At 41.0% G+C, this 22,695-nt stretch overlaps 1 non-coding gene across 1 annotated transcript; it reads right to left on the bottom strand.

The window, feature by feature from the left end:
* On the bottom strand, window positions 1–104 carry LOC112699659 (small nucleolar RNA R71). Its single transcript, XR_003152605.1, has one exon. It is a non-coding gene; the product is annotated as a small nucleolar RNA R71 (small nucleolar RNA).
* Window positions 105–22,695: the final 22,591 nt, after the last annotated feature.

The following is a 22,695-nucleotide window of genomic DNA, read 5'->3' as shown; positions in this document are numbered from 1 at the left end:
AAGCTTAGAGTGGATGTTCAAACCTTCAGACAGAAAGAAGGTGAATCCCTCTATGAAGCTTGGGAGAGATACAAGCAACTAACCAAAAAGTGTCCTTCTGGCATGCTTTCAGAATGGACCATCTTGGATATATTCTATGATGGTCTGTCTGAATTATCTAAGATGTCATTGGACCATTCTGCAGAGGATCTATTCACATGAAGAAAATGCCTGCAGAAGCTCAGGAACTCATTGACATGGTTGCAAATAACCAGTTCATGTACACTTCTGAAAGGAATCCTGTGAATAATGGGACGCCTCAGAGGAAGGGAGTTCTTGAAATTAATGCTCTGAATGCCATATTGGTTCAGAACAAAATGTTGACTCAGCAAGTCAATATGATTTCTCAGAGTTTGAATGGATTGCAAAATACATCCAACAGTACTAAAGAGGCATCTTCTGAAGAAGAAGCCTATGATCCTGAGAACCCTACAATGGTAGAGGTGAATTACATGGGTGAAGCCTATGGAAACACCTATAATCCCTTATGGAGAAATCATCCAAATTTCTCATGGAAGGATCAACAAAAGCCCCAACAAGGCTTTAATAATGGTGGAAGAAAAAAGTTTAGTAATAGCAAGCCTTTTCCATCATCATCTCAGTAACAGACAGAGAATTCTGAGCAGAACCCCTCTAACTTAGCAAACATAGTCTCTGATCTATCTAAGGTCACTCTAAGTTTCATCAATGAAACAAGGTCATCCATTAGGAATTTGGAGGCACAAGTGGGCCAGCTGAGTAAAAGAATCACTGAAACTCCTCCTAGTACTCTCCCAAGCAATACAGAAGAGAACCCAAAAAGAGAGTGTAAGGCCATAACCTTACTTGGTGTGGCCGAATGCACAGAGGAGGAGGAGGACGTGAATCCCAGTGAGGAAAATCTCTTGGAACGTCCTCTGGACAAAAAGGAGTTCCCATTTGAGGAACCTAAGGAATCTGAGACTCATCTAGAGACCATAGAAATTCCATTGAACCTACTTCTGTCATTCATGAGCTATGATGACTATTCATCTGAAGAAGATGAAGACATTGTTGAAGGGAAAGTTGCCCAGTATTTAGGTGCAATCATAAAGCTGAATGCCAAGTTATTTGGTAATGAGACTTGGGTGGATGAACCCCTCTTACTCACCAATGAACTGAATGACTTGATTAGGCAGACATTACCTCAAAAGAAACAGGATCCTGGTAAATTCTTAATTTCGTGTACCATAGACACCATGACCTTTGAGAAGGCTCTGTGTGACCTGGGGTTAGGCATAAACTTAATGCCACTCTCTGTAATGGAAAAATTGGGAATCTTTGAGGTACAGGCTGCCAAATTCTCATTAGAGATGGCAGACAAATTCATGAAAAAGTCTTATGGACAGGTAGAGGACGTGCTAGTAAAGGTCAAAGGCCTTTACATCCCTGCTGATTTCATAATCCTAGACACTGGGAAGGATGAGGATGAATCCATCATCCTTGGAAGACCCTTCCTAGCCACAACAAAAGCTGTGATTGATGTGGACAGAGGAGAGTTGGTCCTTCAACTGAATGAGGATTACCTTATGTTTAAAACTCAAGGATCTCCCTTTGTAACCATGGAGAGGAAGCAAGAAAAGCTTCTCTCACTGCAGAGTCAACCAAAGCCCCTACAGTCAAACTCTAAGTTTGGTGTTGGGAGGCCACAACTAAACTCTAAGTTTGGTGTTGAACCCCCACATTCAAACTCTAAGTTTGGTGTTAGGAGGTCCCAACAATGCTCTAAACATCTGTGAGGCTCCATGAGAGCCCACTGTCAAGCTATTGACATTAAAGAAGCGTTTATTGGGAGGCAACCCAATTTTATTTATCTATGTTATTTCATGTTATTTTCTTTTTTTTAGGTTGATGATCATGTGGAGTCACAAAAATAACTGCAAAAATTTAAGAAAAATAAAAAATAGCATTAAAAACAGCACACCCTGGAGGAGAAACTTACTGGCGTTTAGTCTGGCACCATTCTGGGTGTTAAATACCAGAAAAAGCAACAATCTGGCGTTAAACGCCAGAAACAGGTTGCAGTCTGGCGTTAAACTCCAGGATTGCACAACAAGGGCATTTTCTACGCCTAATAGGAGCAGGGATGCAATCCTTGACCCTTCAGGATCTGTGGACCCCACAGGATCCCCACCTACCTTACTCCTCTCTCTATCTCACCCACCAATCAAATCATATCCTCTTCCCTATATTCTCTTCGCCAATCACATCCATATCTCTTCTCCAAAAACCCCACCTACCCCACTTTTAAATTCAAACACTTTTTCCTCCCAAACCCAACCCTAATGGCCGAAGCCCAACCCTTCCCTCACCCCTATATAAACCCCTCACTACTCCTTCATTTTCACACAACACACACACCTTTCCCCCCTCTTGGCCGAATTCACTTCTCCCTCCATCTCCTTCATTTTTCTTCTTCTTCCCCTTCTTTCTTTCTTCTTTTGCTCTAGGACGAGAAAGCCTTTTAAGTTTGGTGTGGTAAAAGCATTGCTTTTTATTTTTCCATAACCATTTATGGCACCTAAGGCCAGAGAAACCTCTAGAAAGAGGAAAGGGAAGACAAAAGCTTCCACCTCCGAGTCATGGGAGATGGAGAGATTCATCTCAAAGGTCCATCAAGACCACTTCTATGAAGTTGTGGCCAAGAAAAAGGAGAAAAATGAGTATCCGGAGATCCGACATGAGATCCAAAGAAGAGGTTGGGAAGTTCTTACCAATCCCATTCAACAAGTTAGAATCTTAATGGTTCAAGAGTTCTATGCCAATGCATGGATCACTAGGAACCATGATCAAAGTATGAACCCGAATCCAAAGAATTGGCTTACAATGGTTCGGGGGAAATACTTAGATTTCAGTCCAAAAAATGTAAGGTTGGGATTCCACTTGCCACTAATGTAAGAAAACGCATGCCCCTACACTAGAAGGGTCAACTTTGATCAAAGGTTGGACCAAGTCCTCATGGACATATGTGTGGAAGGAGCTCAATGGAAAAGAGACTCAAGAGGCAATCCAGTTCAATTGAGAAGACCAGACCTTAAGCCTGTAGCTAGAGGATGGTTGGAGTTCATCCAACGTTCCATCATTCCTACTAGCAATTGATTTGAAGTGACTGTGAATCGGGCCATCATGATCCATAGTATCATGATTGGGGAGGAAGTGGAAGTTCATGAGATCATACCTCTAGAAATCTACAAGGTGGCTGACAAGTCCTCCACCTTGGCAAGATTAGCCTTTCCTCATCTCATTTGTCATCTCTGCAATTTAGCTGGGATTGACATAGACGGGGACATCCTCATTGAAGAGGATAAGCCCATCACCAAGAAAAGGATGGAGCAAACAAGAGAGCCCATTCATGGACCTCAACAAGAGCATGAGGAAGATCCTCATCAAGAAATCCCTGAGATGCCTCAAGGGATGCAATTTTCTCCACACAACTATTGGGAACAACTCAACACCTCCTTGGAAGACTTGAGTTACAACATGGACCAACTAAGGGTGGGGCACCAAGAGCACTCCATCATTCTCCATGAGATTAGAGAAGATCAAAGAGCTATGAGGGAGGAGCAACAGAAGCAAGGAAGAGACATAGAGGAGCTCAAGAGCACCATTGGTTCTTCAAGAGGAAGACGCCACCCTCACTAAGGAGGACTCATTCCTTAATCTCCTTGTCTATTTATTTTTCTATTTTCGATTTTTATGCTTATTGTGTCATCCATGTTTGTGTCTTCATTACATGATCATTAGTGTCTAGTGTCTATGTCTTAAAGTTATGAATAATTCCATGAATCCTTCACATCTCTTAAATGAAAAATGTGCATAATTACAAAAGAACAAGAAGTACTTGGATTTCAAATTTTATCTTGAAATTAGTTTAATTATTTTGATGTGGTGGCAAATACTTTTTGTTCTCTGAATGAATGCTTGAACAGTGCATATTTTTGATAGTGAAGTTTGTGAATGTTAAAATTGTTAGATCTTGAAAGAATGATGAACAAAGAGAAATGTTGTTGATAATCTGAAAAATCATGAAAATTGATTCTTGAAGCAAGAAAAAGCAGTAAATAAGAAAGCTTGCGAAAAAAAAAGAGAAAGAGAAAGAAAAAGCAAGCAGAAAAAGCCAATAGCCCTTTAAACCAAAAGGTAAGGGTAAAAAGGATCCAAGGCTTTGAGCATGAATGGATAGGAAGGCCCAAGGAAATAAAATCCAGGCCTATGCCTCTCGGCCATGCCTGAACCTTCATCACTTATGTATTTTTAACGATGGAGTTTCTACACACCATAGATTAAGGGTGTGGAGCTCTGCTTTTCCTCGAGTATTAATGCAATTACTACTGTTCTCTATTCAATTCATGCTTATTATTATTCTAAGATATTCATTCGCACTTCAACCTGATGAATGTGATGATCCGTGACACTCATCACTGTTCTCACTAATGAACGCGTGCCTGACAAACACTTCTATTCTACCTGCGAAAGCTAGAGTATGTATCTCTTGGATTCCTGGTCCATGACGCATGGTTGCCTCTCCTTACAATAGAGCCTTCCATTCCGTGAGATCAGAGTCTTCGTGGTATAAGCTAGAATCCATTGGCAGCATTCTTGAAATCCGGAAAGTCTAAACCTTGTCTGTGGTATTCCGAGTAGGATCTGGGATGGGATGACTGTGACGAGCTTCAAACTCGCGACTGTAGGGCGTGGTGACAGACGCAAAAGGATAGTAAATCCTATTCCTACATGATCGAGAACCAACAGCTGATTAGCCATGCGGGAAACCGTAGAGGACCTTTTTCACTGAAAGGATTGGAAGTAGCCATTGACAACGGTGACGCCCTACATACAGCTTGCCATAGAAAGGAGTATGAAGGATTGGATGAAGGCAGTATGAAAGCAGAGATTCAGAAGGAACAACGCATCTCCATAAGCTTATCTGAAATTCCCACCAATGAATTACATAAGTATCTCTATCTTTACTTTACGTTCTATTTATATTTCAATTATCAAAACTCTATAACCATTTGAATCCGCCTGACTGAGATTTACAAGACGACCATAGCTTGCTTCAAGCCGACAATCTCCGTGGGATCGACCCTTACTCACGTAAGGTTTATTACTTGGACGACCTAGTGCACTTGCTGGTTAGTTGTGCGAAGTTGTGAAAAAGAGTGATATTACAATTGTGCGTACCAAGTTGTTGGCGTAATTGAGATCATAATTTGGTGCACCAGTCTCCATAACGTAGCTCAATATGCTCCAGAAAGAGAATTTTGGTTACTGTATAAATCCACTTTGGATTGCTAGTCAACACCACCTTCATTCCTGGAGAGAAATCTTCAGTGGGAATCTTTTTGTTTCTCCATCCTCTGGGTACTTTCTTCTTTTTGGGAACCTCTTCCTTGGTAGATAATGCATTCTCAACACCAAACTTAGGTTTGATATCAGGAGAAAATTTATTGATTGTTACCAAGGGAGGTTTGAGCTGCAGATTCTGCTGTGTATCATCAGAGGGTTTTTGAAGGGTTGGATCAATAAGCTTACTCTGTATGCACCTCTCTTCTTCACCTGCTGAATGTACATCTTTGAAAACATGGAAGACTAGTTGCTCATTATGCACTCTAAGCACTAATTCACCCACTTCTACATCAATCAGAGCTCTTCCCGTGGCTAGGAATGGTCTTCTTAGAATTATAGAGGCATTCTCATCTTCCCCTATTTCAAGAATCACAAAGTCTACTGGGAGGAAGAACTTACCCACTTTGACTAAGATATTCTCCACTAATCCGTATGCAGGCTTCATAGATTTGTCTGCCATCTGTAATGCTATCTTTGTGGGTTGTGCCTCTTGGATTTGCAGTTTCTTCATCACAGATAAGAGCATTAGATTTATGCTTGCCCCTATATCACATAGGGCTTTCTCAAAGGTTGCGCTCCCAATGGTGCATGGAATTTGAAAGCTCCCTGGGTCTGGCATCTTCTTTGGCAAGTTATTCTGAATTACAGCACTACATTCCTTAGTCAAGACTACTGTCTCATCTCCCTTTAAACACTTTTTCTTTGACAACAGCTCCTTCATGAATTTTACATAGATAGGCATTTGCTCCAAAACCTCAGCAAAAGGAATATTGATTTGTAACTTTCGGAAGACTTCCAAGAACTTTGAAAACTGCTTGTCCTTGGTCTCCTTTTGAAGTCTCTGAGGATACAGCATCTTAGGCTTGTACTCAGGAGCCTTTGGCAGTGTAGGATAAATGTCAAGAGAATCTGGGAATGGGTTGTCTGCACGCTTTGGAGGGGCGTGCTCTACTTCTTCCTTCTTCTCCTCTGAAGCTTCTTTTTCAACTAACTCTTCATTGACCTTGGTCTCAGAGCCAGCTACTTTACCACTTCTCAATTGAATAACCTTGCAATCTTCTTCTGGGTTCACCACTGTATCACCTTGAAATGTACTTGCAGACCTCTCAAGTATTTGCTTGCTCAGTTGGCCCACTAGCACCTCTAAATTTCTAATGGAGGCTCTGGTTTCCTGCATAACTTATGCTTCCGTACTTGCCACTTGTCCACTTATCAAGGTGATAGCCTTGCATTCCTCTCTTGGATTTGAAATTGTGTTACCAGGGAGGCTATTAGTGGTCCTCTGATCAATTTCATTAACTTTGCTGGCTATTTGACCCATTTGAATCTCCAGGTTCTTGATGGACGCTCTGGTTTCCTGTTTAAAACCTGTCAATATTGCTTCCAAATCATTGTTCTGTTGGATATCGCCCTGAGAACTATTGTTGAAGTTCTGAGGTCTCTGAGGTTGGTCCTTCCATCCAAAATTTGGGTGATTTCTCCATCCCTGGTTGTATGTCTTAGAATATGGATCATTGTTGGGATTCCTAGGACCACTCCCCATGTAATTCACCTGTTCAAAAGAAGGTTGAGCATAATCATAATTATCATTTTGCACAAAATTACATGCCATGTCATAGAAGATTTCTTGTGGTGAATTTTGTGTGTTAATAGCTGAGACTTGCATGCCACCCATCTGTTGAGTAAGTAGATTTATTTGCTGAGACATCAGCTTGTTCTGAGCAAGAAGAGCATTAACAGTTTCTACTTCCAACACGCATCTCTTCTGAGGGGTCTTAGAGTTCACAGGATTCCTGTTAGATGAGTATAAATATTGGTTGCTAGCAACCAATTCAATAAGCTCAATAGTCTCCTTTGGTGTCTTCTTCTTGTGCAATGAACCTCCTGCAGAATTATCTAAGCACATCTTGGACATTTCGCCCAAGACTTCATAAAAGATATCTAGTTGAGTCCATTTGGAGAACATGTCTGGAGGACATTGCCTAGTCAGCAGCCTGTATCTCTCCCAAGCTTCATACAGAGTTTAACCATCCTTCTGCTTGAAGGTCTGAACCTCCACCCTAAGCTTAGTCAGCTTCTTTGGTGGAAAAAATTTAGTGAGAAACTCAGTAACCACCTTGTTCCAAGTATTCAAACTCTCCTTGGGTTGAGAATCTAGCCATAGCTTTGCTCCATCCCTCAGAGTAAACGGGAAGATCATGAGTTTGTACATCTCTGGGTTCACTCCATTTGCCTTCACAGTATCACATATTTGCAAAAAATTAGAAATAAATTAATTTGGATCTTCGTGGGGAAGACCGTGATACCGGCAATTTTGTTGTACCAAGGTGACTAATTGTGGCTTCAACTCAAAGTTGTTCGCAGCTATAAGAGGCACCACAATGCTTTTTCCATACAGATTTGCTGTAGGAGCGGAGAAAGAGTCAAGTACTCTCCTTTGTTGTTCATTTCCATTCGGGTTTGTCACATTGGCATTATCAGTATTATTCAGATCCATAGTGGATTCTGCAGCCTTGTAAAGTCTTGCTTGTTGTAAACGCCACCTGAAAGTCCTTTCAGGTTCAGGATCAACCTCTAAGAGATGTTCTTTGTCTCTGTTCCTGCACATAAACAAACAGAAAATAAGAAAGAATGGGAATCTCTATGTCAGAGTGTAGAGAATTCCCAGTGAGGTAACCTGTGTAAAGAAATAAAAAATACTAAATAAAATAAATAAATAAATAGAAAAAAGTTAAAATAAAAATAACTAGGTAACACCAAACTTAATTTTAGAAATTAAGAAAAATATTAGTGCTATTTATTTATTTAAAATAATTTTTCGAAAATAATAAAATAAAATTTAAATAAAATTAAAATTAAAATGCCTAATCTAAGCAATCAAACAATGGTTAAGTGATTGGCTTAGTTAGATAAACAGAGGTGGAAGCTTTTGTCTTCCCTTTCCTCTTTCTAGAGGTTTCTCCGGCCTTAGGTGCCATAAATGGTTATGGAAAAACAAAAAGCTATACTTTTACCACACCAAACTTAGAATGTTGCTCGTCCTCGAGCAAAAGAAGAAAGAATAGATGAAGAGGAAGAAGATATGGAGGAGAGGGAGAGATGTTTGTGTTTCGGCCATTTAGGGTGGGTTTGAGTGGGAAGGATGGATGTGAGTGGTGAAGAGGTGATGGGGAAGAGAGATTGAGGTAATTGGTGATGAACAGAGAAGGTAAGTTGAGGTAGGTGGGGATCCTGTGGGGTCCACAGATCCTGAGGTGTCAAGGATATATCATCCCTGCACCAATTAGGCGTGTAAAATGCCATCTGCATGCAATCCTGGCATTTAACGCTAGATTGATGCTTGTTTCTGGCATTAAACGCCTAGATGTAGCATGTTTCTGGCGTTTAACGCCAGCCTGATGCTTGTTTCTGGCGTTAAACGCCAGCTTTCCTCAGGGTGCAATCCTGGCGTCTGAATGCCACAATGCTGCTTGTTTCTGGCGTTGAACGCCAGAAAGATGCTCTGTTATGGCGTTGAACGCCAGAAAGATGCTCCTTACTGGCATTTAAACACCAGTAAGCTCTTCCTCCAAGGTGTGCTATTTCTTCTGCTGTTTTTTATTCTATTTTTAATTTTTGTATTTGTTTTGTGACTCCACATGATCATGAACCTAATAAAATATAAAAGAACAATAAAAATAAAAATAGAATTAGATAAATAAAAAATTGGGTTGCCTCCCAATAAGCATTTCTTTAATGTCACTAGCTTGACAATGGGCTCTCATGGAGCCTCACAGGTGATCAGGTCAATGTTGTAGACTCCCAACACCAAACTTAGAGTTTTAATGTGGGGATTCAACACCAAACTTAGAGTTTGGTTGTGGCCTCCCAACATCAAACTTAGAGTTTGATTGTGGGGGCTTTGTTTGACTCTGTATTGAGAGAAGCTTTTCATGCTTCCTCTCCATGGTTGTAGAGGAGTATCCTTGAGCTTTAAACACAAGGTAGTCCCCATTCAATTGAAGGACTAGCTCTCCTCTGTCAACATCAATCACAGCCCCTACTGTGGCTAGGAAGGGTCTTCCAAGGATGATGTATTCATCCTCCTCTTTCCTATTGTCTAAGATTATGAAATCAGCAGGGATGTAAAGGCCTTTAACCTTTACTAACACGTCCTCTACCAATCCATAAGCTTGTCTTACTGACTTGTCTGCCATCTGTAATGAGAATGTGACAGGCTGTACCTCAATGATCCCCAACTTCTCCATTACAGAGAGTGGCATAAGATTTATCCCTGACCCCAGGTCACAAAGAGCCTTGTTAAAGGTCATGGTGCCTATGGTACAAGATATTAAGAATTTACCAGGATCTTGTTTCTTTTAAGGTAAAGTTTGCTGAACCCATGTATCTAGTTCACTAATGAGCAAGGGAGGTTCATCTCCCCAAGTCTCATTATCAAATAACTTGGCATTCAACTTCATGATTGCTCCTAGATATTGAGCAACTTGCTCTCCAGTTACATCTTCATCCTCTTCAGAGGAAGAATAGTCTTTAGAGCTCATGAATGGCAGAAGGAGGTTTAATGAGATCTCTATGGTCTCTATATGAGCCTCAAATTCCTTTAGGTCCTCAATAGGAAACTCCTTCTTGCTTGAGAGACGTCCCATGAGGTCTTCCTCATTGGGATTCACGTCCTCCCCTTCCTCTCTAGATTCGGCCATTTTGATTATGTCAATGGCCTTGCACTCTTTTTTTGGATTCTCTTTAGTATTTCTTGGGAGAGTACTAGGAGGAGTTTCAGTGATTTTCTTACTCAGCTGGCCCACTTGTGCCTCCAAATTTCTAATGGCGGACCTTGTTTCACTCATGAAACTTAAAGTGGCCTTAGACAGATCAGAGACTATGTTTGCTAAGCTAGAGGTACTCTGCTTAAAATTTTCTGTATGTTGCTGAGAAGATGACGGAAAAAGCTTGCTATTGCTGAGCCTGTTTCTTCCACCATTATTAAAGCCTTGTTGAGGCTTTTGTTGATCCTTCCATGAGAAATTTGGATGATATCTCCATGATGAATTATAGGTGTTTCCATAAGGTTCACCCATGTAATTTACCTCTGCCATTGTAGGGTTCTTAGGATCATAAGCTTCTTCTTCAGAAGATGCCTCATTAGTACTGTTGGATGCATTTTGCCATCCATTCAGACTTTGAGAAATCATGTTGATTTGCTGAGTCAACATTTTGTTCTGAGCCAATATGGCATTCGGAGCATCAATCTCAAGAACTCCCTTCCTCTGAGGCATCCCATTATTCACAGAATTCCTCTCAGAAGTGTACATGAATTGATTATTTGCAACCATGTCAATAAGTTCTTGAGCTTCTGCAGGCATTTTCTTTAGGTGAATGGATCCACCTGCAGAATGGTCCAATGACATCTTAGAGAATTCAGATAGACCATAATAGAATATATCCAGAATGGTCCATTCTGAAAGCATGTCAGAAGGACACCTTTTGGTCATCTGCTTGTATCTTTTCCAAGCTTCATAGAGGGATTCACCATCTTTTTGTTTGAAGGTCTGAACATCCACTCTAAGCTTGCTCAGCTTTTGAGGAGGAAAGAACTTAGCCAAGAAGGTCGTGATCAGCTTATCCCAAGAGTCCATGCTATCTTTAGGTTGTGAGTCCAACCATGTTATAGCTATGTCTCTTACAGCAAAAGGGAAAAGCATGAGCCTGTAGACTTCAGGATCCACTCCATTAATCTTAACAGTCTCACAAATCTGCAAAAACTCAGTTAAAAACTGATAGGGATATTCTGATGGAAGTCCATGAAACTTGCAGTTCTGTTGCATTAGAGTAACTAGTTGAGGTTTCAGCTCAAAATTGTTTGCTCCAATGGTAGGAATTGAGATGCTTCTTCCATCAAACTTGGAAGTAGGTGTAGTATAATCACCAAGCATTCTCCTTGCATTATTGTTGTTAGGTTCGGCTGCCATATCCTTTTCTTGTTCAAAAATTTCAGTAAGGTTGTCTCTGGATTGTTGTATTTTAGCTTCTCTTAGTTTCCTCTTCAGAGTCCTTTCAAGTTCAGGATCAACTTCAATAAGAATGCCTTTTTCCTTGTTCTTGCTCATATGAAAGAGAAGAGAACAGAAAAAGAAGAGGAATCCTCTATATCACAATATAGAGATTCCTTTATGTTAATAGAAGAAGAAAGGAATAGAAGAAGGAAAAGAGTTAAGAATCCAAACACAAGGGGGAAGATAGGTTCGAATTCTTGAGATGAAGAGAAGTGTTAGTGGATAAATAAATAAATAGAAGAAGGTGAGAGAGAGGATTTTCGAAAATAAATTTTGAAAAAGGGTTAGTGATTTTCGAAAATTAAGATAAGAAATAAAATTAAAATTAAAATTTGAAACAATTAGTTAATTAAAAGAATTTTGAAAAAGATGGAGGTAATTTTCAAAAATTAGAGAGAGAAAAGTAGTTAGGTGGTTTTGAAAAAGATAAGAAACAAACAAAAAGTTAATTAGTTAGTTGAAAAAGATTTGAAAATCAATTTTGAAAAGATAAGAAGTTAGAAAAGATTTTGAAATTGATTTTGAAAAAGATATGATTTAAGAAGATATGATAAAAAGATATGATTGAAAAGATATGGTTTTTAAAATTAAAATTAATTACTTGATTAACAAGAAACTAAAAGATATGATTCTAGAATTTAAAGATTGAACCTTTCTTAACAAGAAAGTAACAAACTTCAAATTTTTGAATCAATCACATTAATTGTTAGTAAAGTTTTTGAAAATCATGAAATAAAGATAAGAAAAGATTTTGGAAAAATATTTTCAAATTTTCAAAAATCATAAAAGAAAAATGAAAAAGATTTGATTTTTGAAAAAGTTTTGAAAAGATAAGATTTTTAAAACTGAAAATTTGACTTGACTTATAAGAAATAGCTAAGTTTTAAATTTTTTTGACTAAGTCAACTCAAATTTTTGAAAATTATGAGAGAAAAAAGGAAAAGATATTTTTTGATTTTTGAAATTTTTTTTAATGAAGAGAGAGAAAAACACAAATATGATCCAAAGCATGAAAATTTTGGATCAAAACACTTGATGCATGTAAGAATACTATGAATGTCAAGATGAACACCAAGAACACTTTGAATGTCAAGATGAACATCAAGACTTATTTTTGAAAGATTTTCAAGAAAAGAAAACATGCAAGACACCAAACTTAGAAATTTTTTCATGCTTAGCCACTAAGAATTCAAAAATGCATATGAGAAACAACAACAAAAAAAAAACACCAAACAAGAAAATATCAAGATCAAACAAGAAGACTTATCAAGAACAACTTGAAGATCATGAAGAACACATGCATAAATTTTTGAAAAATGCATAGATTTTAAAAACATGCAATTGACACCAAACTTAAAAATTAACTCAAACAAGAAACACAAAATATTTTTTTGATTTTTTTTTCGAAAACATATAGGAAAAATAAAATAAGAAATTCAAAATTTTTAATAAGAATTCCAGGAATCTTTGCAATGTTAGTCTAAAGCTCCGGTCCAGGAATTAGACATGGCCAATGGCCAGCCAAGCTTTAGCATATAAATCAGACATACAATAGCTGATACTTCATCCAACTTCATATACTGATAAGGGGAAGCCTCAATCTAATTGAGTTAGACATGGCTTTACAGCCAGCCAAGCTAGAATTCATTCTTAAAAATTTAGAATAATTTTTCGAAAACAGAAGTAAAAATTTTTTGAAAATTGTTTGAAAAATTTTTTGAAAATAAAACAAAAAGAAAATTACCTAATCTGAGCAACAAGATGAACCGTCAGTTGTCCAAACTCGAACAATCCCTGGCAACGGCGCCAAAAACTTGGTGAATGAAATTGTGATCTCTAATAATGGCATTCAACTTGGTATGCGCATCTACTAACTCAGCACTTTCTTCACAACTTCATACAACTAACCAGCAAGTGCACTGGGTCATCCAAGTAATAAACCTTACGTGAGTAATGGTCGATTCCACGGAGATTGTTCGTATGAAGCAAGCTATGGTCATCTTGTAAATCTCAGTTAGGCGGATAATAAATGGTTATGGAGTTTTTGAATAATAATAATAAATAAACAGAAAATAAAGATAAAAATACTTATGTAACTCATTGGTAAGAATTTCAGATAAGTATATGGAGATGTTGTGTTCCTTTTGGATCTCTGCAACATACTGCTTTCATACTTCCAATCCTTCTTACTCCTTTCCATAACAAGTTGTATGTAGGGCATCACTATTGTCAATGGCTACATCCCATCCTCTTAGTGAAAATGGTCCAAATGCTCAGTCACAGCACGGCTAATCATTTGTCGGTTCTCGATCATGTCGGAATAGAATCCATTGATTCTTTTGCGTTTGTCATCACGCCCAACAATCGCGAGTTTGAAGCTCGTCACAGTCATTAAATCCCTGAATCCTACTTGGAATACCACAGACAAGTTTTAGACTTTCCGGATTCTCATGAATGCCGCCATCAATTCTAGCTTATACCACGAAGATTCTAGTTTTCCATTTTACTTTGTAATTTCCTATGTTTTACTTTTATGCACACCAAGTATTTGTGAAAATGCCACTTGGTAATCTTGAGTAGATTTTCATACCTTGGCTTGTGGTTTGAGTTCCCAGGATACTAGAGTCATAATGTCCGACATTTAGTGGTAATTCTTGGGTAGTTAGTTGACTCTTATTTCCATTAACGCTAGCCTTTTATCAATTAGTTTGATAAGTGGGTTGTGACTTATGGATTAAGGTCAATTATGCTTGCTTGACTCACTCCTCGATGGTTGGGGTTAATTAGGCTAGACTGACTCATCATAATTACCATAGTTGTGGTTAAGGCGATGATATGATTCCTTGGATCCTCATTCCCAAGTCAAGGCTCTTTATTGCATTTATAGCATTTTCATTAATTTTGATCTTGTTCCCTTTTTACTTGCATTAATTACAATTTTGATCATTGCTTAGTTCTTTGATTTCTTAGTTCTTTTAATCGTTGATTTCTCGCTTGAAAATCCCTTTTTGGCCGTAACAACCAAAGAAGTAATACCTCAATTGCGTTCCTAGGGAGAACGACCCGAGATTTAAGTACTCTCCGTTATTTTGTATTGAATTTATTATTTGATTGATGGCCAATTTTTTGGGTTAGGACTATACTTACAACGTAAATTCTATTTTGATAATCAAATTTCTAACCTATGCAAATCGGCCCGTCGTCAAATTTGGCGCCGTTGCCGGGGAACCTTGCAATTGGTGTTAAATCTTTTGGTTGTTGTGAATATGTTGATAGTGTAAATAGCACTTTTTGGTTGTTTGTTTACTTTTGTTAGTAGGTTTTTGTTTATGTTTTCTTGATGACTTTTTCACACCATCACCACAATGCACCCCAATAGAACCCAAACACTTACCTTTATAGTCACCAATCTTACACACCATCACCCCACTACATACAAAGCCAAAACCTTCACCCTCACAAGCTTGATTGTCAATCTTCATCATCTCAATCTTCATCTACGTATATGGATTAATCCACACAAGACGTACTTCTCATGCTCATTCAAGGACAACAAGAGTTCCAGAAGAAGCAAGAGCTCGCCATGTCCCCCTTAGCAAAGGCTTTGGATCATTTAGCTTCATTACGTTCATGTCACAAGCAAGAAACTCAAGTGGATGAATGTATGGAACCAAGTGACAAGTGTGGAGTGAAAGAAATAGTGCAAAATCAAGAAGAAGATGTTAAGTTACAAGATGAAGTGAAAAAGGGGTCAAATGAAGAGTTGGTAGGAATTGATCAAGAGAATTTCATCATCCAAGATTTTTTGTCCAACTTGGGTAATTTCTTTGATAACCTTCATGAGTCTCCACTAGTAGATTTGGAAGGAGATGCTGATGTGGATTTCACACAACCTCCAAATTTTGACTTGAGTGATGATGAGGAAGATTTAAAAGAGGTTGAGAAAGATTTCAACTGCCAAGAGATGAAGGCAATTGTGCTCAGTAGAATTGAGTGGGTGAAGAGCTCTCCAACGAGATTTCTAGGCCCACATCAATATGCCATATGAGAAACGGATGTTCAACTTCAATTCTTTCTTGGAGTAGTGGATGGTGAAGAGAACAATGTTGATTGGCAATGGAATGGTGAGTACATCAAAAGGACCAATCTAACATTTAGAGCTCAAATTTGGTGCAAGAGTCAACTTTGTGGATTCCGGGGAGTGCACAAACATGTCGATGGTGATAGAGGAATTCGAGTACGGGATCCGGGCATTTGTCTTAAGAATCAACAATTAAGGATCCTAGTTACTAGCTTGAAGCTTCTCTAAGTTTGACGCAATTCATTTGGGACTCCGGAGGTCAAATCGATAGCAAACTTGGTTGGAGATTCAGGGAGGAGTGGAAGCATAAGCCACCCTAACAAGGATCTCCTTGCCAAGTCCAACTTAGGACTATAAACCAAAGTGCTAGGTGGGAGACACCCCACCATGGTAATATCATTCTAGCTTTCTCTCTTTTAACTTTTGTTTCATGAATAAGTTTGTTAAGTTGCTTAGTTGGTTAGCTTTATTTTGATGGTTGTTAGTTAATTTTTGTAAATAATGTGTTTTTGGGAGTTTTGTGACGTTTTGAAACTTGAAAACCTGTTTTGGATGTCAAGTTTGATGCCCTAGAGGCATATTTTCTGTTGCAGGATCAGGGACCTGTGAGTGCGCACAGCCTTGTGCGTCCGCACGGCCCCCTGTTTTTCAGTTCCCGTGCATACGCACAGCAACGTGCACATGCACACCCTTAAACACCCCTCTGTTCCCAGCGCACGCACGAGGTGTGCGTGGGAACACCTTCCTTCTTCTCTTGTGCGACCGCACACCAATATGTGCGTCTGCACACAAACCCCTTTAAAAAAAAACCACGCGTGCGAGCACACATGGTGTGCTCCCGCACAACCTAAGCACATCTCTTTGGTCGCAGCGAACGCACTCCTTGTGCGATCGCACAGCAGCCCCTTTTTCGTCCTTTGTGCGAGCGCACGTACCTTGTGCGTTTGCACAGGTTGCGTTCCACCTTCTGTTCTTAGCGTTCACATGAGCTTGTGCGCACGCATACCTACCTTTTTCCCTGTGTGCGTCCGCACACGACCTTGTGCATCTGCACAGGTCATTTTTCGAACGTTAATTCGAAAAGAAAAGGGACTCACGCTTCAATTTCCTCCCACCACCCCAACCCTTTTCTTTTCTTCTCTCTTAACCTACCTCTCTCTCTTTTTCTCTTCCTTTTCTCTCTCTCTCTCTCTCTCTCACCTGCATTTCGCCCTTCTTCTCTCTTGTCCCTGTCTTTGCCGCATCTCCTCTAGCGCCAGCCCTAAACGCGCCTCCCAGTTCCAGCGACAGGACCAGCGGCGGCGAACCTCTGTGCCGCCGTGACTTTTCGTTCCTCCCCTCTCCTTCGTCTGCTCCCTTGCTCCTCTGCATTCCAGGTTTCACTTTTACCCTGTTTCCCCCCTTCTCTTCTGTTTTTTACTGCTATATTCATTTCTGCTTTTAATTTCTGCTTTAGAATTTAGGTAGTTTTAGGACTAGATGACTTGTGATTTTTGAATTGGATATGTGATGCTAGTTGACTTTGCTGAACAACCTTGCTGAGACTGAGTGCCGTGTTATCAAACTGTGACTGCTACCATGTTTATTGAACTGTGATTTCTGCTCTTTAAATTTTGCACATGTCTTGCCTGATAAAATGCCTGAATGGATTTTTAAACCAATCTCTGTGTCTGATCAACATAGATTTTGCATTTTCTTCCCTTTGGCATTGTTACTTCATCATTGTGCACTTATCTGTTTCATAATGGCGCATTTTCAGCTGATTGGGAATGATGCCTGAGATGATTGGTTTAATGCACTATGAATTCATGCTGAAATATCAAACTGAACTTCATTTCGCTTCATGATTATCTTGTTTGATATTGCTTTTATTGTGCATCACCTTCTTTGCTGACTAGCATGCAAACTATGCACTCGCTTGCTGATTTTGTTTTTCAAACCAATTTGGATTGCATTGAATAATCTTCATCTTTATGTTGGTACTTCTAAGTGCACACCATGCTAAATTACTGCACTATGTGCTGACTGCTATACTTCTCTGTTTTGACACCAAACATGCATTAAAAGTGAATTTGTGAAACCTGTTTGGTACCTTTTGCAGCAGTACATACACTGCTTTCTTTGTGAATTGACCAATTTCATATTCATGCTTCTTGAACATCCCTGACCCTATACATAGCAAGTTGTTTCTTTATGTTTTTGAGCAATGCACTTTGTTTTGCAAGCGACCACTGCTTTGGACAAGAGGCTTTGTACATGTGGTCATTTTCTATTTTCTTAACATGAATATGCCATGCTTCGACTATGATTTTGATCTTTTGCCTTCTGTGCTGATTTTTGTAAATTCTCTTCACTTTTCAAGCACGGTTGCAATAATCAATTTCTTCAAACTTCAATTCACTTACATAAAGCACCTAAATCACACATATGCCTTAATTATTGTTCATTCTTTGATTTGTCACTTAGGTTACTTGATCTTGGGAAAACAATTCTCTTTTTGAACCATGGATTGTTTACACATGTTTTTCTTGGATTGAGTGTTTGTTTGTTCTGATGGCTATTATTTGACTTGTTTGATTATATCCTTCTTCTTTCTGGGAATATTATTTGTTTCCCCTGAGTTGTATTCTGTCTTTTTCTTCTTTTTCGGGATGGCTCGTAAAGGGAAGGAGAAAGCCAACCCTTTGGCTTGCCCTCCTCCCGTGCTCTCAAGTGACCAACCAGACACATTCATTAATACTGAAGCCCAGGAGCAATATAAAAAATTAGAAAAATGTGCCTTTCATTATGAGAGAAAGCTAAACCTGCCTGAGAAATATGCGGATGTGATCTTAAATTGACTTGATTTCTATCATTGGGGATTCATAAAATATGACCCGGTGGAAGTAAATGACCACCTGGTCAAGGAATTTTACGCAAATCTTCTAAAGAGGGATGCCAAAACTATTTTCCTAAGGGGTGTCACATTGGACACCTCTGACACTGCTTTAGAGGCCCTCTTAGATATTCCGCATATTTCTCTGGCTCGTGACGCTTACACTCAAGTAATGAAGGACGTCTCATCAGGCAAGATTTCCTTGGATATGGTCCTGGAAAAGATAGGCCAGCCTGAAGCTAGATGGGAGTACAGTAAAGGGGACAATGCCGTTTCATTGAGCATTGCGTGCACTGACCTCAACCCAGAGGTGAGGATCTGGCAGCAGATCATCACCGACTACATTCTCCCGACCACGCATGCCACACATATCAGTGTCCAGGTGGTAGTAATACTATGTCCTATTCTGGAAGGGAAGAGGATCTATGTTCTTCCCCTCATCAGAGAGTCGATGATGAAGGTGAACCTACAACTGAAATTCAACGTTTTCTTTCTGTTCATACCCTGACCGAGCTCCTCCAAACTCGGCAAAATCCATGATGGGTCCGACCTCGTCCCAAAAGCCCACGCCTGAGGTCGGACCTCGGAAAAACAAAGCTAAGAAGGCCCATCAGAAGGAACGCAGCCCAAAACCTAAAGGCCGAAAAGGCCTAGGAAAGGCGGTTCCACAAAGATAGGGATAAAACTCCCAAAAGATAAGATAAGATAAGAATATCTTATCCAGGGAAGATCACGGCCAACTATTATAAATACACTGGAGCACCCAGGTATAACACACACTCTAATTCCACTCAAATATCTGCTTGGACCCATGCTAACTTAAGCATCGGAGTGTCATTGCAGGTACAACCACCAACCACTCTGCACATCAAGCTCGGGTCATCAATCCCCCCACCTCGGGCCTCTCTAAGACGACCGAGTTGCACGTTTCAGGTAACCCCCGGAACATTGGCGCCGTTGCCGGGGACCTGGAAGTCATCCCTCTACCATGGCGGACGACCCCTCCAACAATGACCGCGCGGCATCAGAACAAGAGGAGGAAGTTGACACCGGAGAACGACCGGACAGCCCTCTATCACCACACACTCAAGGAGGAAACAAACAGAATCGCCCAAAGACATCACTCCCAAACAAAGATCCACAAAATCCCGAAAAAGAAAAGAGCTCGGAAATTCTAGAAGCAGTCCGGGCACAACAAAACCGACTGAAACAACTCGAAGAGGATATAAAGAAGCAAAAAGAAACTGAACGAGATCTGAGAAGGGAAGCTCGCAAGCGCAGAGAATTAGAAGAAAAACTGCGGAAAATAGAGGCCAACCTGAAAGATCGGACAGAACGCGGCCCCACCCCCGAAGACAACCATGATCCCTTCACGCAAGAGATCATGAAGGAGAAGGTACCGCGAAACTTCAAACCACCCGATATGGATCTCTACGACGGCACCACCGATCCAAGTCACCACCTCAGCAACTTCAGAAGCAGAATGTACCTAGTCGACGCCTCCGACGCGATTCGATGCAAAGCCTTCCCCACCACTCTCACCAAGTCGGCCATGAAGTGGTTCGACAACCTGCCACCAAGATCAATCACCAGCTTCGAAGACCTAACCAAAAAATTCCTGACGAGGTTCTCTATTCAAAAGGACAAAACGAAACATGCCCCCAGTCTACTCGGAATCAAACAAGGTAACCAAGAAACTCTCCGAGAGTACATGGAGCGATTCAACAGAGCCTGCCTGGACATACAACACTTGCCCACTGAAGCAGCCATCATGGGACTAGCAAACGGCCTAAAAGAGGGACCGTTTAGCCAATCCCTATCCAAACGATACCCGACCTCCCTATACGAGGTGCAGGAGCGAGCAGAGAAATATATCAACATGGAGGAAACATCCCAGTTAAGAGACTCTTCTAGGAAGGAATCAACCTACCCACTCTGAGATCGAGATCGGGAACAGAGGAAAGAAACCAACTCGGACAAGCCACGGAAGTACCACAGTTACACCCCCCTCCGAGTCTCCTTGGTAGACATCTACAGAGAAGTATGCCACACCGAAAAGATCCCACCACCTCGACCACTAAAACACAAGAGAGCAGGGAGAGATCGGTCCGAATACTGTGAATATCACAAGCTCTATGGTCATTCTACTAACGACTGCTACGACCTAAAAAATGTTATAGAAAAGCTAGCCAGAGAAGGAAAACTCGACAGATACATAGCAGAGAAAGGAGAAGAGACCAGGAAGAGAAGGCGAGGAGATAACGAAGATCGGGCCGAACAAACCCCGCGAACCCCTGAAAGACATGTTCACATGATAAATGGAGGCTTCGCAGGCGGAGGAACATCCAGATCCTCGCGCAAAAGACACCTCAAAGAAGTCTATCATGTCCGAGAAGACAGCCCCCTGCCCGAATTACCTACTATCTCGTTTACCCGAGAAGATGCTCAAGGGGTAATACCCGGGCACGACGATCCAATGGTAATCACCATCATCCTAGCAAACGCCAACCTACATCGAACCCTGGTTGACCAGGGAAGCTCAGCAGATATCCTGTTCAAAACGGCCTTCGACAAACTCGGACTTGAAGAAAAAGAACTAAAGGCCTATCCCACCGACTTATTTGGACTAGGGGACATCCCGATCCGTCCCTTAGGATACATCTCGCTACATACTACCTTTGGAAGAGGCGAGCAATCTAGAACATTAAGCATCGACTACATTATAGTCGACGTCACTTCAGCATACAATGCCCTCATTGGGCGACCAACCCTAAACAGACTAGCAGCTATAGTCTCAACCCCACACCTCTGTATGAAGTTCCCTACCACAAAAGGAATCGCTACCCTAAAAGGCGACCAAAAACTAGCACGGCGATGCTATAACGAAAGCCTGAGCCTAAAAGGGAAAGAGGTCAATACAATAGAACTCGGACGAGTTCAAGCCCGAGAAGACCTTCGGCCACAACCAGAGGGAGAAACCGAAAAAATCCAAATCGGGAACACACCTGAAAAAATAACAAACGTAGGAGCAAACCTCGAAGCAGGCCTAAAGGAGGAACTCATAACCCTCTTAAGGGAGAATTCCGACCTCTTCGCCTGGAAAGCCTCCGACATGCCAGGCATAAGCCCCGACCTGATGTGCCATAAGCTATCAGTATACCCGGGGTCCAGACCTGTCCAACAAAGACGCCGGAAGCTCGGACCTGAGCGCATACAAGCAATAGAAGAACAAGTACAAGCATTACTAGATGCAGGGTTCATTCGGGAAGTAAAATACCCCCTATGGCTCGCAAACGTGGTCCTGGTAAAAAAGCCCAACGGAAAATGGAGGATGTGCGTCGATTACACGGATCTCAACAAAGCCTGCCCCAAAGACCCATATCCACTACCAAACATCGACGCCTTAGTAGACGCAGCCTCAGGCTATAGATATCTCTCCTTCATGGACGCATACTCGGGATACAATCAAATCCCGATGTACGGACCCGACCAAGAAAAGACCTCGTTCATAACCCCAAGGGCAAACTACTGCTACATAGTAATGCCCTTCGGGCTGAAGAACGCAGGGGCAACCTACCAGAGGCTAATGAACAAAGTGTTCTCAGAGCACATCGGACTACAACTAGAGGTGTACGTCGACGACATGCTGGTAAAGACACAAGAAGACGGAAACTTGCTGACCGACCTCACCAGTGTCTTCGGCACCCTCAGAAAACACAACATGAGACTCAACCCGACGAAGTGCACCTTCGCCGCAGAAGCCGGAAAATTCTTAGGCTTCATATTGACTCAAAGGGGCATCGAAGCAAACCCGGACAAATGCCAAGCGATACTCAATATGAAGAGCCCGACGTGTATCAAAGAAGTACAACAGCTGAAGGGAAGGCTGGCCGCCCTATCAAGATTCTTGGCAGGATCAGCGATAAAATCACTACCTCTCTACTCACTCCTAAAGAAAGGGAAACCCTTCTCGTGGACCCCGGAGTGCGAAAAAGCCTTTCAAGAGTTCAAGGAATTCCTCGGGCAGCCACCAATCCTAACCCGACCTTTAAAAGGGGAAGAGCTCGTACTATACCTCTCGGTCGGACATCGAGCAGTCGCTTCAGCATTAATACGAGAAAACGACCAAGGACAACACCCTATATACTTTGTAAGCAAGGCACTACAAAGGGCCGAATTAAACTATCAGAAAATAGAAAAATTCGCCTACGCCCTAGTGTTCACAGCTCGGAGGCTCCGTCCCTACTTTCAAGCCCACACCATCAAAGTCCGGACAAATC

Source organism: Arachis hypogaea, chromosome 6 (assembly GCF_003086295.3).
Source record: "Arachis hypogaea cultivar Tifrunner chromosome 6, arahy.Tifrunner.gnm2.J5K5, whole genome shotgun sequence".
NCBI lineage: Eukaryota > Viridiplantae > Streptophyta > Magnoliopsida > Fabales > Fabaceae > Arachis > Arachis hypogaea.
Note: the sequence above shows the minus strand (reverse complement) of the source record. Positions and strands in the feature narration are given on the sequence as shown.